Genomic DNA, 14,649 nt, shown 5'->3' with positions numbered 1-14,649 from the left:
TCCAATACTGCCAACTGGTTATTGATGATTGATTTCACATTGTGGTACGAGTATCGAGTGAAATGAGTGCTATCCACCCGAGCAACACAGTGATAACATGGAGCCGGCAGGTCATCCAGGTCACAATAGAGGTCAAGCAGTGGGAGGAGGAAGACGTGGTGGTCAAAGGAATGGAAGGGGACATGCACCCCTTCTGAGAGGTGGTCGTGGGCCTCGTCATAGAGGAGGGCTTAGGCCTCACCAGAGAGGCAGCCATGGGCCTCATTTGAGAGGTGTTGGGGGAACGTGGTAGAGGACAAGGCCACGGACCAGACAGCGGCAGCAACAGCAAATAGTGTCCAGTGAAATCCGAGAAATAGTTGTAGAACATGTTGTAAATCATGGCATGACCATGACTGAGGCAGCTACAATGATTCAATCAAATCTGTAGTATTCTCTCTACTAGTCCTTTTACAGTGATGTATTTATGTGTAGTACCATAATGAAACATGTATCACATATTTTGTACTACAATATTTAATGATTGTACGAACAACTACACAGTGAAACTATCGGTATCTTCTGTGTTACTATGTTACTATGGTATTTCATGATAAATGAGTTATTTGAACCAACAAGTCTGCAAGTGCTAGGTTTCTTTAAAGATATGAATGCACAATGCAATGTTTTGAACATTGGACAGCCTGTGTTACAAGTGATGACCGTTTTGAGTTTTGTGTCTAGAGTTTTGAAAAATGACATCAAGGTTCTGAAATTAGTGACAAAGTGATTGTAAAAAACTGTATATTCATCCTATTTAATGTGCTCTTTTAAAATGTACTTTTCTTTTTTATGTTGCCATTTCTGTTCTACCAATGTTTCAGTTGTTAGCCAAAGATTGACAGAGTACATCTCATACACACAGGCCAGACAGCAAAGATTTCTTTTTGAAATTCAATTACAAATGCTGCATGAACTCATCAATACGATTAGAGCTCCTGAAAGCAATATAACTAACTCACTCTACAGCATCTCATTAGCAGTGAAAAGAAACCAAGAAAGTTGGGACAGTCGACTGTTTACCACTATGTAACATCACCTTTTCTTTTAATAACACTTATTAAGCACTTGGGCACTGAAGACACCACTTGGTTAAGTTTAGCAAGCGGGATTTTCCCCCATTCATCCATTATGCATTTCCTCAGCTGCGCAACTGCACAGGGCCTTCGTTGTCTTAATTTGCACTTCATAGTGCGCCACACATTCTCAATTCGGAGACAGGTCAGGACTGCAGGCAGGCCATGCTAGCACCCGCACTCTCTGCCTATGCAACCATGCGCTTGAAATCTGGGCAGAATGTGGTTTGGCGTTATCCTGCTGAAAAATGCAGGTACGTCCCTGGAAAAGACGATGTCTGGATGGCAGCATATGTTGCTCCAAAATGTGTACATCTCTTTCTGCAAAAATGGTGCCCTCACAGATGTGCGAGTTACATGACAGACACTCATACACACTGTCACACCCATACACACACAAACACACACTTTCACAGACAGACACACGCACACACACTCACTTTCACACAGAGACAGACACACAAACACAGAGACAGACACACACACACTCACTTTCACACAGAGACACACAAACACATACACTTTCACACAGACACACACACACATACATACATACATACATACATATATAAGGAAAAGAAACAATACATTTAAAAATCACAAAAAGATGTAAATGTAAATGTAGATGTAAAGATGTTAATGATCTCAAGGTAGCTGGGACCATAGTCACCAAGAAAACAATTGGTAACACACTATGCCGTGAAGGACTGAAATCCTGCAGCGCCCGCAAGGTCCCCCTGCTCAAGAAAGCACATGTACAGGCCCGTCTGAAGTTTGCCAATGAACATCTGAATGATTCAGAGGAGAACTGGGTGAAAGTGGTCTCAGATGAGACCAAAATCAAGCTCTTTGCCATCAACTCAACTCGCCGTGTTTGGAGGAGGAGAATTGACCCCAAGAACACCATTCCCACCATCAAACATGGAGGTGGAAACATTATGCTTTGGGGCTGTTTTTCTGCTAAGGGGACAGGACAACTGCACCGCATCAAAGGGACGATGGACGGGGCCATGTACCGTCAAATCATGGGTGAGAACCTCCTTCCCTAAGCCAGGGCATTGAAAATGGGTCAAATACTTATTTCCCTCATTAACATGCAAATCAATTTATAACTTTTTTGAAATGCATTTTTCTGGATTTTCTTGTTGTTATTCTGTATCTCACTGCTAAAATACACCTACCATTAAAATTATAGACTGATCATTTCTTTGTCAGTGGGCAAACGTACAAAATCAGCAGGGGATCAATTACTTTTTTCCCCCACTGTACATACATATATATGGAAAAGAAACATTACAAGTATAAATCACAATAAGATGTAATAAGGTACAGATAAACAAAGTGTAATAAAATGTGATCTGTTTGAAAATGCAGGGACGTCACTGGAAAAGATGATGTCTGGATGGCAGCATATGTTGCTCCAAAATGTGTACATCTCTTCTGCAAAAATGGTGCCCTCACAGATGTGCGAGTTACATGACAGACAGACAGACAGACACTCACACACACTGTCACACCCACACACACACTTTCACAGAGAGACATATACACACACACACACACACACACACACTTTCACACAGAGACAGGCACACACACGTACAGACACACACACTAACTTTCACACAGAGACAGACACACACACACACACACACATACATACATACATATGGAAAAGAAACAATACTTTTATAAATCACAATAAGATGTAATAAAGTACAGAAAAACTAAATGTAAGAAAATGTGATCTTTAATACACACAAATATGTATGGCTGGTCGGATGCGTCTTGGACTCGGGTTCCTCTTCATTACGTATAACGCTTTTGCCTTTTGCTAAAGCTTTCCGTGGAGGGGATCGTGGGTGAGTTTGTACCATTCTTGGGGGGCTCTGCCTTGTTGGGGCGGAGCTGTGATCCAGGTGAACAGCAGATCGGGCATAGGTGGGCATGTGGGCAGAGGAGTAGGAAGGCCGGTCAAGCAAATAAGCTTGCTAAGGTACGCAGCAGCAGCAAGCAGCCCCCCCATCCAGCCAGCCAGCCAGTCTGGCTGGCAGTGACTGAGTGGTTGACAGACGGCAAGCAACGGAATGTACGTGCTCTGTGATGTCATAGCAGTCAGCTGAGAGAGGCTCGTGATGTCATCGCTGAGCTGGCTGGCTGGCTGGCTCTGTGTGTGTGTGTGTCTGTGTCTGTCTGTTTTTCTGTTTGTCAGTCTGTATGTCTGTCTCTCTCTCTCTCTCTCTCTCTCTCTCTCTCTCTCTCTCCCTCTCAATTCAATTCATTTGTATTATCAAAGCAATTGGACATACATACATACATACATACATATATGTAGCGTAAGGTACACTTATACATTTCAATTAAAGAAGTGAATTCATAGTATCACCTTATCACGAATCCTGGAGTCTTGTAGAACTCAATTTCTGTAATAATTGGACGCAGACACCAATTCCAAAGATATAAATTGTCAAATTTATTTAAAAACAAAGACTAAATGTAGCACTACACTAATTATACAAAAGGGAAAAACTAATTAAAATTCAACTCTAGATCAACAAATCAAAGACAAATCACTTCCGTGACCAAATCAAAGACCATGGGATCCCATAGGATAACACACAAATCGTTAAACAAAAAAGGTTATAAACACATTGACTACAATACCGGTTAGTAATTCTAGGAATCACTAAGAAACAGTTGAAAGTGCTAAATTGCAGTTTCAGAAGATGAAAAAAAACTGTAACTGATGGGATATGTAGTACTTTATACTCGAGTGGTCTATGCGATTACACCCTGTTGGTGTTATTAAGAACGCCAAGTACCAGAATGCAGAGCGGGACTGTTTTTTGTGCCGTGACTTGTCGGGGGAAAAAGGCGCAGAAAAAACGGACGAGAAGGTGAAGGTAGTATGGCGGTGATGCACGCGTTGGTGAAGTGGGAAAGCGGGGTCGACAAAGACTCTTACAGCGTGATTCCCACTGCTTGCTTTCGCAATTTTGATTTATTCAGCATTGCTGATGATGACGAAGAGACGACTCGAAACTTCAGAGCAGAGTGGAGAGACACGAACAAACCTCCAAAAGGTGGATGGCCTGTCCATGAAGCGCAGATCATTATGACTGGTAACAATGTTTATTTAAAAAAAAAACATTAAAGTCTTTACATGCTATTTGATATATACAATCACAGTATATTTGAAATGAATGTTTAAGTTATTAATGTGTTGTACTTCTAACATACTCTTATAACATGGTAGGTGGTGGTGAGGGCGCTAAAAACTCATCATACTTGACTGGCATTTGTAAGAACGATTTATTGTGTGTTGTGCTTTACAATAAAATCCCCCAAATCACAAAATAAATTAAACCAGATATAATTTAACTTCAGTTTTGATTCAGTGTTGGCTGTTCATCTTAATTTGTATGGTCAAAGCACAGTATTTTTATGACAAATAAATATAATCCCCAAATATCTGTGGACATAATGCAGGGTTTTATTTATTTTATTTTTATTTTAGGAAAAGAAGGCGAACTAAGAAGAAAACTTAATGACCTAACAAAAATGCCCTGTCCTAAAATGAAGAGAGTACCTAAACCAAACAAAAAACTTCAAATTTCAGATGATAGTGACCTTGATGAACCACAGTTACCGGTGAGATAATTACTGCAAATATTAAATAAATGTATTGCAGGATTGTTTTTTTTTAATCATATTCATATATATATATATTTTCATTTTAAACTCTTTTCCTCTCTGAATACAGCACAAAATAAGAAAGAAAACCGATGGAGCTTCAAGAATTAGATCCCGTCATATTCTACAGACATTTAAAGAGTCCAGTGAAGTTGAGCTACAGCAAAAAGTTAAGCAGCTCGAAAAGGAAAACACAAGACTTAAAAATGAAAACCAATGTCTTCGAAACCGTATGGTTGATGGTAAGTTTTTTTATTTATAGCAAATAATTCCTTACCTTGATAAATGTTATTCTTCAGTAATTTAGATTCCAGAGTAATGTATTATAGTTGATCATACTGAAGTAATCTAGAACCACAATACAGACTCTTAATGTGCACTGTCTAATAGTTTAATAATACTGATTATTAAATAAAGTTTTTCAACATAACTTCATAATCCTACATTAATGACTATATGCATTACATTAGATCTGGTAATTGTTGTATTTTATCTTTTTTATTTTTTTCGTAGCTAATGTTAATGACCCACAAAAAGGTCAGTTTCCCAATAACATAGAGCAAGTCTCTCAAGTATAATTGCAGGCATTGATGGTTTTGTTTTCACTTTGTATTAAATATATTACTAGAAATGATTATCATTTAATACTAAGGTTTTTTTCTCCAGAGATTCCAGACCTTTTGGACAATCTGAAAAAAATTGTAACAAAAGCCACATTTATCAGCAATGAAGACAAAAGTGTGTCACCATCAAGTGGTTCTGACAGCCCCACAGCAAATTGTTCTGAATCTGACAAAGAATCACCAAAACAGGTATAACACTCTTGGTCTACAATATTACAAAGACAAGGTAAAAATATATATATTGAAAACAAATATTGGTTGTAAACAATCTAATGATGCTACATTATCAGTTATATTCATAGTTATAGTTGATAGTAAGAATGTAATTGAATTATGGGTGACACAGATTCACTGACTTAATTATGTCTGTAAATTAATAAACTTAGAATTGAGACATACTGTGGTCTTTAATAACACATTTCTGTAACAAAATCACAGCCTTACTGATAATGTATTCCACTTAACATAATATAAGAATAGTTTGGGGATAAACTTGTTTTTTATTTACCATTGTCTTTTAGGTGGAAATATTCCCAGGCACTGGAGTTTACATTGACAAACTGTCCTGGATCCTTGCAGAGAGGTGCAGCACGAATACGTCATATGCAAGAACCCTGACGGTTGCTGTCTTTGACTTTCCAACATTATTAAAGAGCAATCTTCGTGGTGGTGGCAGCAAGAGAGATCCAACTTCGGAGAAAAAGACACCTCTGGATCGCTTAAAGGTGGAAGCCATATATGGTATGTAAATGCTGTTGTACAAAATTTCTAACTCTCCTTTTTAACTGTATAGAACACAAAGGGTTAGCATTTTAAATGTTCCTTTGGCCTTTGTTTTAGTTTCAGAGACTAGAGTTAATTTATTAATAAATAATAATACCTTACATGTAGCAGCTGGAAAGATCCCAAAGTGCTCTACAGACTCACTTCACCCACCACCCTCTGGGGTGCAGCCATTTTGTACCAGCAGATTACTACACAGCAGTAAAGGTGGAGTCATAACAAATTTGTTAGACCTGATTGAGGGAAGCCTGACTTAGAATTCAGCCACGTCACTCTTTCAACAACACCTTGTAAATCACCTTGGATTAATGCTTCAGACATATTAATACATAATAATAATGAATAGTGCCATGGGATCCTTGACAATATAAACTTTCATGTCTCATTTAAATTTGACTTTTGAGCAAATACTTCACATTTCAGTCCAGTTGTGCCACATCAATGTAATGCTTAAGCAAGGTATTAATGGAGAAAAGACTGCCTTTGCATAGCTGCTTCGCCAAGTACAGATTTTACTATGAACTAGTGTAAGACAAGTTTAAGAGCATACACCAAAACGTTTAAATACACCCACACACAAAAATGTTGATTTACTGTGGCAATATGTAACTAATGAACCCTTCTCAAAGATATGTGGTATGTTTATTAAAAGATTTTTATATATCTATGTGCAAGTCATTAAATCTATGTGATACATGTTTTTTAGGGGCTACCTTGAAAAAATTGCCCAGTACCCCAAAGAGTGTAATTGGTGGTGCAATTAACAGCAAGATAAATGAACTACGACACAGAATGAAACCAGAGTGAAGATTTGAAGAACCAGATCTGTATTTTTTGTTTTGTTTTCAACAGGGTTGGGGTCAATTCCAATTCAATTTTTAATTCCCTTTTCAATTCAATTCCAATAAAGAATATTCTGTGAATGCAAAAAGTAATTGCAATTTTGAATTGATTTGTAGGAGGAATTGGAATTGAAAAACAGGAATTGACCCCAACCATGGTTTTCAGTGAGTGTTGTACAAATTGATAGGTCAGGGTTTCTGTAAAAACTTAATAGAGGCCAGCAGGCGTGCACGATCTGGGAAAAACTGCTCCACTACAACAGACCTCTTTCCCTTCGTTTTCTCTAAAAACCTCCTGATATCCTTCACTGCAGCTCTGACTCACCGAGGACGAGGAGGCGAGAGAGGAATCCGTGAAGCCGCCCTCACTGTCACTCCGAGCCCGAGGCATCCCCGGTGGCTGCCGCGATGCTCCAGCGTGTAGCCGGACCTTTCCCCACCAAGCCGCTCGCTACCCCAGCTTCACTACTGTGCCACCACTTCTTTTACTGCCACTATTTACCAACACCGTCCGTGCTCCCTCCCAGCACCTTCTTAGTGCGTTTTTTCCACCCGGCGCCTCGGCTTGTACCGCCGAGCCTGGCCCTGCCTCCTCCTCGGCTACACCCTGTGTGTCTGTCCGCCCGTCTGCTGGCTGCTGAGGTTGTTCCTCGTCACTAACCAGCGCCCCGTGCACCGCCTCAACACCATCTCCCCCCGGCGTCTCGGTCGTCACTATCCCCCGCTGCCTCGACCCCGTCCCCCAGCTGTGCGTCATCGCCTCCGGGCAGCTCTTCCCCCGTCACGGCATCAGTGGTACCATCGGTCCGACCGGCGACTGTCTCCTCCGCCGGGGCTCGATCTCTGTCTGCCCGCTGCATCTGTGGCTGCGGGCCGGTGTCTCTATTCCTCCCCGCGTCGCCCCGCTCCTCCTCCCGCTCCCTGTCCTGCTCGGGACAGTTCCTCACGACATGCCCCTCGCTCCCACACCTGAAACACTTCATGGACTCCGAAGTAGCGAACACGACGTAGTCGGTATTGTCGATCTTAAATTTAAAAATGACATTAAGATCCTCATTGATGTTATTGAGGATCATATACAGCTGCCTTCGGAAGGACACGACGTGTTTCAGTTGCGGGGCTTTGCAGCCCAGCGGGACCCTCTTAATGCCGGACATCAGCTGCCCGAGCCGGTGCGGATGAACGGAGGGACGTTAGACAGCGTTACCTTCCGGGCAGGAGCAGCGAGCGGCAACACCGGGGTGAAAGTGTCGTCTAACACTGTGCCATTAGCCACTAGCTGATTGAGCAGATCAGTGGTTTTTAAGAAGATAACAATGGCAGCAGACTTGATATTTTCACACCCTGCTACCTCCCCAACCGCTAACACACACTGCTCTAGGGGGCAGAACTGCACCGGAGCGATCTTGACTCCATGGCGTCGGGTCAGTTTTTCAAAAGACGCATTCAGGGGGTCCGACCCCCCGACCCGGGAAGAACTACCGGTACTCCCCCCTCCCCTCCCCTGTTCCCCCACAATAAGAAAAGCACTGAAAACAGAAGACAAAATAAACAAACTGAAAAAAGTAAAGCAACAAAAAAACGCAGCCAAAGGACAGAGCTCTCAGCAGCACTCCCGCTCACTGCAGACCCCTCCCACACACTCCCAGCTGAGAGAGAGAGAGAGAGAGAGAGAGTGTTAGTGTCTGTCTCTCTCTCTCTCTCTGTAGATGCATCATAGGGAACATATGTAACAATCTCTCTTTTTGTTTACCAAAAATGAGAATGAACGTATTTCAAGTGGGTGTTGCCTTGGTTGGAAACGTTTTAAGATTATTTATGAAGTGTAAAGTGGATTTGTCTCAGTTCTCCGTAGTTTTCAATGTATGTGCCATTCAGTAGCGTTCATGTTACAGATGTGCCCTATGCAGTGGTAGGGTCAATAAAATGTCAGTAAAACTTTATTTTAGCAATTATGGAGGGGAAGAACTGCAGATAGCGGGTCCCCACTAATTATCTAACTTACCACCAACATTTAAAATTAGGTCTTGCGAAGCTGCCAAATAATGCTGTATAATCGTATGTGTCTTCATACACCGGCTGCTATAGTCTGATAGCTTTGATTATATATATATATATATATATATATTTTTTTTTTTTTTTTTTTTCTCGTGAACCACAAATGCTATTTGCTTGATTTTTACAGAGTATGTTATAAATACCATTGTTATGAAGCCTGACAAATTGTATGCTGTAATTATGAATATTTTCAAATCATTTGTTTGTTTTTCCTAACATGTTACAAATGTTCCCTATGTGAAAGATGCATTATATCTTAATAACGTCTAAACAATTAAAGATATACAGATTATTATTTTTGGTAAAGTTATAATACATTGCTATTAACTATGTGTGTCAGTAAAAGTTTAAATTTCCTAAAGGATTTTTATTGATCTTGCAAAATAAGTGTTTAGGGAACATTTGTAACATAGAGGTGGGTTAGCCACCGAGTAAGGGCAGCGGCTCCGGCTCCAGCACCGGCACCATGTCGCTGGAAAAGCGCTAAGTGAGCTCACAGTGAGCTCAGTGTAATGTCTGCTCTGGTGAGCTCACAGTGTGACCTAGTCGTGAGTTCACGTCTTCACTGGGTAGTCCTTGACAACTTAATTGACTCAAATCTTGGGCTTAATTGGTCAAAATGACCATTGGTTGAAGGTACTCAGGGACTGATGTGTAGAGAGACTTATTAAACCTGCAGGATTGTGGTTTTCCCAGATCAGAATTAACCAGATCACCACAAAGGAACATGGTAGGTGCTATTGCAACACAGATTACACAAATACATTGAAATCCAAGTTTGCAGTGGTCCTTGGGCCATTGTGTGGTGATCCAGATCACTTCAGCAGGAATTTTGCAGTGGTCTGGACTACAACTCTCTCTCTCTCTCTCTCTCTCTCTCTCTCTCTCTCAATTCAGTGCATTTGAATTGTCAAAGCAATTGGACATGCATACATACATACATACATATACACTCACCTAAAGGATTATTAGGAACACCTGTTCAATTTCTCATTAATGCAATTATCTAACCAACCAATCACATGGCAGTTGCTTCAATGCATTTAGGGGTGTGGTCCTGGTCAAGACAATCTCCTGAACTCCAAACTGAATGTCTGAATGGGAATGAAAGGTGATTTAAGCAATTTTGAGCGTGGCATGGATGTTGGTGCCAGACGGGCCGCTCTGAGTATTTCACAATCTGCTCAGTTACTGGGATTTTCACGCACAACCATTTCTAGGGTTTACAAAGAATGGTGTGAAAAGGGAAAAACATCCAGTATGCGGCAGTCCTGTGGGCGAAAATGCCTTGTTGATGCTAGAGCTCAGAGGAGAATGGGCCGACTCGATTCAAGCTGATAGAAGAGCAACTTTGACTGAAATAACCACTCGCTACAACCGAGGTATGCAGCAAAGCATTTGTGATGCCACAACACGTACAACCTTGAGGCGGATGGGCTACAACAGCAGAAGACCCCACTGGGTACCACTCATCTCCACTACAAATAGGAAAAAGAGGCTACAATTTGCACAAGCTCACCAAAATTGGACAGTTGAAGACTGGAAAAATGTTGCCTGGTCTGATGAGTCTCGATTTCAGAGTCAGAATTTGGCGTAAACAGAATGAGAACATGGATCCATCATGTCTTGTTACCACTGTGCAGGCTGGTGGTGGTGGTGTAATGGTGTGGGGGATGTTTTCTTGGCACACTTTAGGCCCCTTAGTGCCAATTGGGCATCGTTTAAATGCCACGGCCCGTTGTTTCTGACCATGTCCATCCCTTTATGACCACCATGTACCCATCCTCTGATGGCTACTTCCAGCAGGATAATGCACCATGTCACAAAGGTCGAATCATTTCAAATTGGTTTCTTGAACATGACAATGAGTTCACTGTACTAAACTGGCCCCCACAGTCACCAGATCTCAACCCAATAGAGCATCTTTGGGATGTGGTGTGTAACGTTATGTTGGGTGTATTTGGATAAGAGTATTTGGGCTCTGAGCTGAAGCACGGATCTAAAGAAGACCTCTCCCCCCCAAAGTTATCAGATTTCCTTAGCTCATCAGCTTGGAACTGGTTTGCATCAAAGTGACAGTTTTGGGGAGGATGGCACCGAGAAGAGGCCAAATAGTTTGTTATTCTTCTATGAGATGTCTGGAGAAAGGGGCCTGTGGGTGATAAAAACTCTTTGAAGTGGATGAGAGCCGAAATCCCGACATAGAGCTACGAACCCAGGCCAACCGGCATTTCCAAAAGATGGCATGGATTGACATCAGTCATAAATCCAAAGTCACAAAAGATTAAGTCTGTTTTAGTTACTTGTGATAAATTGTTGATATCCTAAGCGTTGGCATTAGAGTCATTAGGTGATTAATCGAGTACTGTTCTGTTGGGTTGTTACTGAATAGCCAAAACAATGATTACCCAAATGTCCCCATGTGAAGCATTGATTGTTAAGGTACCAGGAACAGAGATTCCTGAATTCCTTGGACGCCTAGGCAGTTTGGACTTTGAAGTAGAGTCGCGTCGAACTCAGTTGGTAAACGATACTACGACGCAACTCGAAAAAGAGTCGATAGAGGTGATGAAAGTTATGGCTAGCTTAGCACTTGCGAGCTCAAGGGTAGTGAACTGGATCATAAGCAAGTTTGAAAAACTGAAAAAGCTAGGAGAAAAGTATGCTAAAGCGAAAGAAGAAAGAGCCAAACGGCATGGAATGGTTTTAGAATTTGAAGGAAAGCTAGATACTTGTGGAAAACATTGTGTTGAATGCTGAAAAAGAGGACTTAATTGAACAGAGAGAGCAATTAGGAAATGATTTAAGACAATGTCAAGTTGAATTGGAAACAACTCTGATCCAAGTAAAAGGTCTGCAAAATGACAGATGTAAAGCGGTTGAAAATGAAAGGATAGTTTTGAAGGACCGGGATGTTTTGGAAATGCGTCTTTGCAAAACAGTCAGGGAGAAAGATTTGGGCACTGTAAAAATGGAGATACTCGAAGGCGAGGTCATACATTTAAAAAGGGACAGTGAAGAAATGAGGAGAGTAAATCAGGTGCTTAGGGGAGAACTCAAATCAACTGAAGTTGAAAATGAGCGTCTCAAGCAACAAATAGGGGCCCTGAAAGCTGCCTATTGGTGGGCTGCAAAGCTGACACCTGACAGCATAAAGGAACAGCCGGAACCGGCCAATGCACGGAGTCGCACACCGTCTCCACATTTAGGCCCCGGGTTGCCTCGTCCTGATCATACCCCTCCCTGTAGTCTTTCTCCACCCAGGGTAAGAAGCTCGTCGCACAGACGAACTTCCTCTCCCGAGAGTCCAGACCGAAAGGTTAACATGCGCCAGTTGAGAGAACTGGCTAAAGATTGTGAAACCTTTAACCCAGCAGACAAGGAAGGAAATGTGGAAGCGTATATTAAGGACATTAAGTATGCTTTGAGTTTCTATCCTGAGGCTACGGAGAAGGAAAAGGTTCTCCTAATCCGCAAAACTACCTCTCGCCAAGTCCATTCTTGGATGGAGAGGCAAGGGTCCATGGTCTGCGATAGGTTTCAACGCTTGTGCAGAGCATTAGTTAGGGACTATTCCAGGTTCATTGATCCAGTGGCAGCAGTGACTGCCGCACACCAGATCAAACAGGGTAAGCATGAGTCCCCCCGTGATTACTATGAAAAGCTTAGGAAAACCTATTTTGCGGGTCAAGATCGACCCGGGGCCGAGGAAGAGGTGAGCTTTAAAGGGTTGTTTGTTGCTAATTTGTTCCCAACGATTAAGGAAATGATCATATTACATGCAGACGCAACGTATATGAACATAGCTGAAATTCGAAAAAATGGCACAGAAAGCTTGGGAAAGCAAGTACAATAGCACTTCTGATCGTAAAGATTCAAGCACCCAAGTACTGGCAAGGCGCTCTGAGAGCCCTATTTCTCCACTGGAGTTAGAGGGGACAGAGATTCAAAGAAGGAAAGAACCTCCCAAGGATGGAATCCAAGACACCCAGGCTTACAATAAAAAAAAGAAATCTGCTCCTAGCCTAGGTGGGTTAACTCAGTCTCTGAGCAATGTTGCAGTTTCTGAGCTACTGCTACGCTTAGCTCTGCTCCCTTTGCCCCCTCTTCCCAAACTGGAAGTTAGTAGCCAGGGTAAAGGGCCGGACTCGCCACCTAAGGAATGACTAGCTCTGGAACCACCCCCTGTCCCTGCCTCTGTGTTTTTGATTGGATGTGAGGAACAGCAGGGGGGTTTCTCTGACACATCAGCCCACTGGGACCTCCCAGTGGGGGAAGTTGCCTGCAGGCAAGCTGAACCTTTGGTGATGTTACTGGGTGATCTGACACAGAGAGGCAGAGCCAAGCAAGTTTACATAGAAGTGACCATTGAGAATGTGTGGGAGTGAGGAGCCTTGTTGGACACTGGGGCTGAAATTTGTTTAATGTCTGCCACCACAATGGGCAACCTGAAACAAATTATGGAAACCTCAGACCAACGACTGAAAGTGGAAGCTTGTAGTGTGAACATTACAAGTTACACAGAGACTAAGGCACAGCTCACTCAAAAGGCATTGTTAGAGTTCACCTTTGGGAAGATTAAGTTGGTTCATCCAGTTTATATTTCCAAATTTGAAACAGAGAAGTTGATCATTGGTCAGGATCTATTGAACAGGTTGTGGGCTCAAGTTGAATCACCAAAGCCGGTGGAATTGAATGACAGATATGATACAGCCACCAAGGTACAACTTCCCAATGAGACCATTTTTTGTGCATGTCCCTAAAGGGGGCACCGGCTTACCATGTAAGCCAACCATTCGAACCCAGGTCCCTACCAACTATTATAGACATAGTGAAGGTCAGGTGCCTGAATAACACCTGAATTCCCAGTCACCTCCCTCTGTTAATCAACTTCCACCTATTGGTTACCGTCAGTAACCATACTCAATACTGAGTAATACCAATTGTTTTTTTGTTTTAATGTACTTGTGTTATAATATGTAACCTGTATATGTGCTAGTATAGGATTGTCAATTTGATTGGAATACATTCTGCTTAAATAATGAACTATTAGTTTGTTTTCTTTGATTTCTCGGGGTCATGAATGGTGAAGTCCACTGTTGAATTCTGTTACATAACTTTGAGATAAATGCTTAACGTCTTATTTTGTCTTGAAGGGGATAACGTCCTAGTCGACCTCAGTCCCATTCAAGAAAGGGGGTATGTAGCGTTATGTTGGGTGTATTTGGATAAGAGTATTTGGGCTCTGAGCTGAAGCACGGATCTAAAGAAGACCTCTCCCCCCCAAAGTTATCAGATTTCCTTAGCTCATCAGCTTGGAACTGGTTTGCATCAAAGTGACAGTTTTGGGGAGGATGGCACCGAGAAGAGGCCAAATAGTTTGTTATTCTGCTATGAGATGTCTGGAGAAAGGGGCCTGTAGGTGATAAAAACTCTTTGAAGTGGATGAGAGCCGAAATCCCGACATAGAGCTACGAACCCAGGCCAACCGGCATTTCCAAAAGATGGCATGGATTGACATCAGTCATAAATCAA

The 14,649-nt window shown here is 42.0% G+C and overlaps 1 non-coding gene across 1 annotated transcript; it reads left to right on the top strand.

Annotated features, from left to right (window-relative positions):
• The first annotated feature begins 2,905 nt into the window (after positions 1–2,905).
• LOC136723184 (U5 spliceosomal RNA) lies at positions 2,906–3,020 on the top strand. The gene has a single exon (XR_010806613.1). It is a non-coding gene; the product is annotated as a U5 spliceosomal RNA (small nuclear RNA).
• The last annotated feature ends 11,629 nt before the right edge of the window (positions 3,021–14,649 follow it).

The sequence above is a fragment of the Amia ocellicauda genome, unplaced genomic scaffold (assembly GCF_036373705.1).
Source record: "Amia ocellicauda isolate fAmiCal2 unplaced genomic scaffold, fAmiCal2.hap1 HAP1_SCAFFOLD_153, whole genome shotgun sequence".
In the NCBI taxonomy this organism is placed as follows: Eukaryota; Metazoa; Chordata; class Actinopteri; order Amiiformes; family Amiidae; genus Amia; species Amia ocellicauda.
The sequence above is the reverse complement of the archived record's forward strand: the minus strand, read 5'-3'. Positions and strand labels throughout refer to the sequence as shown.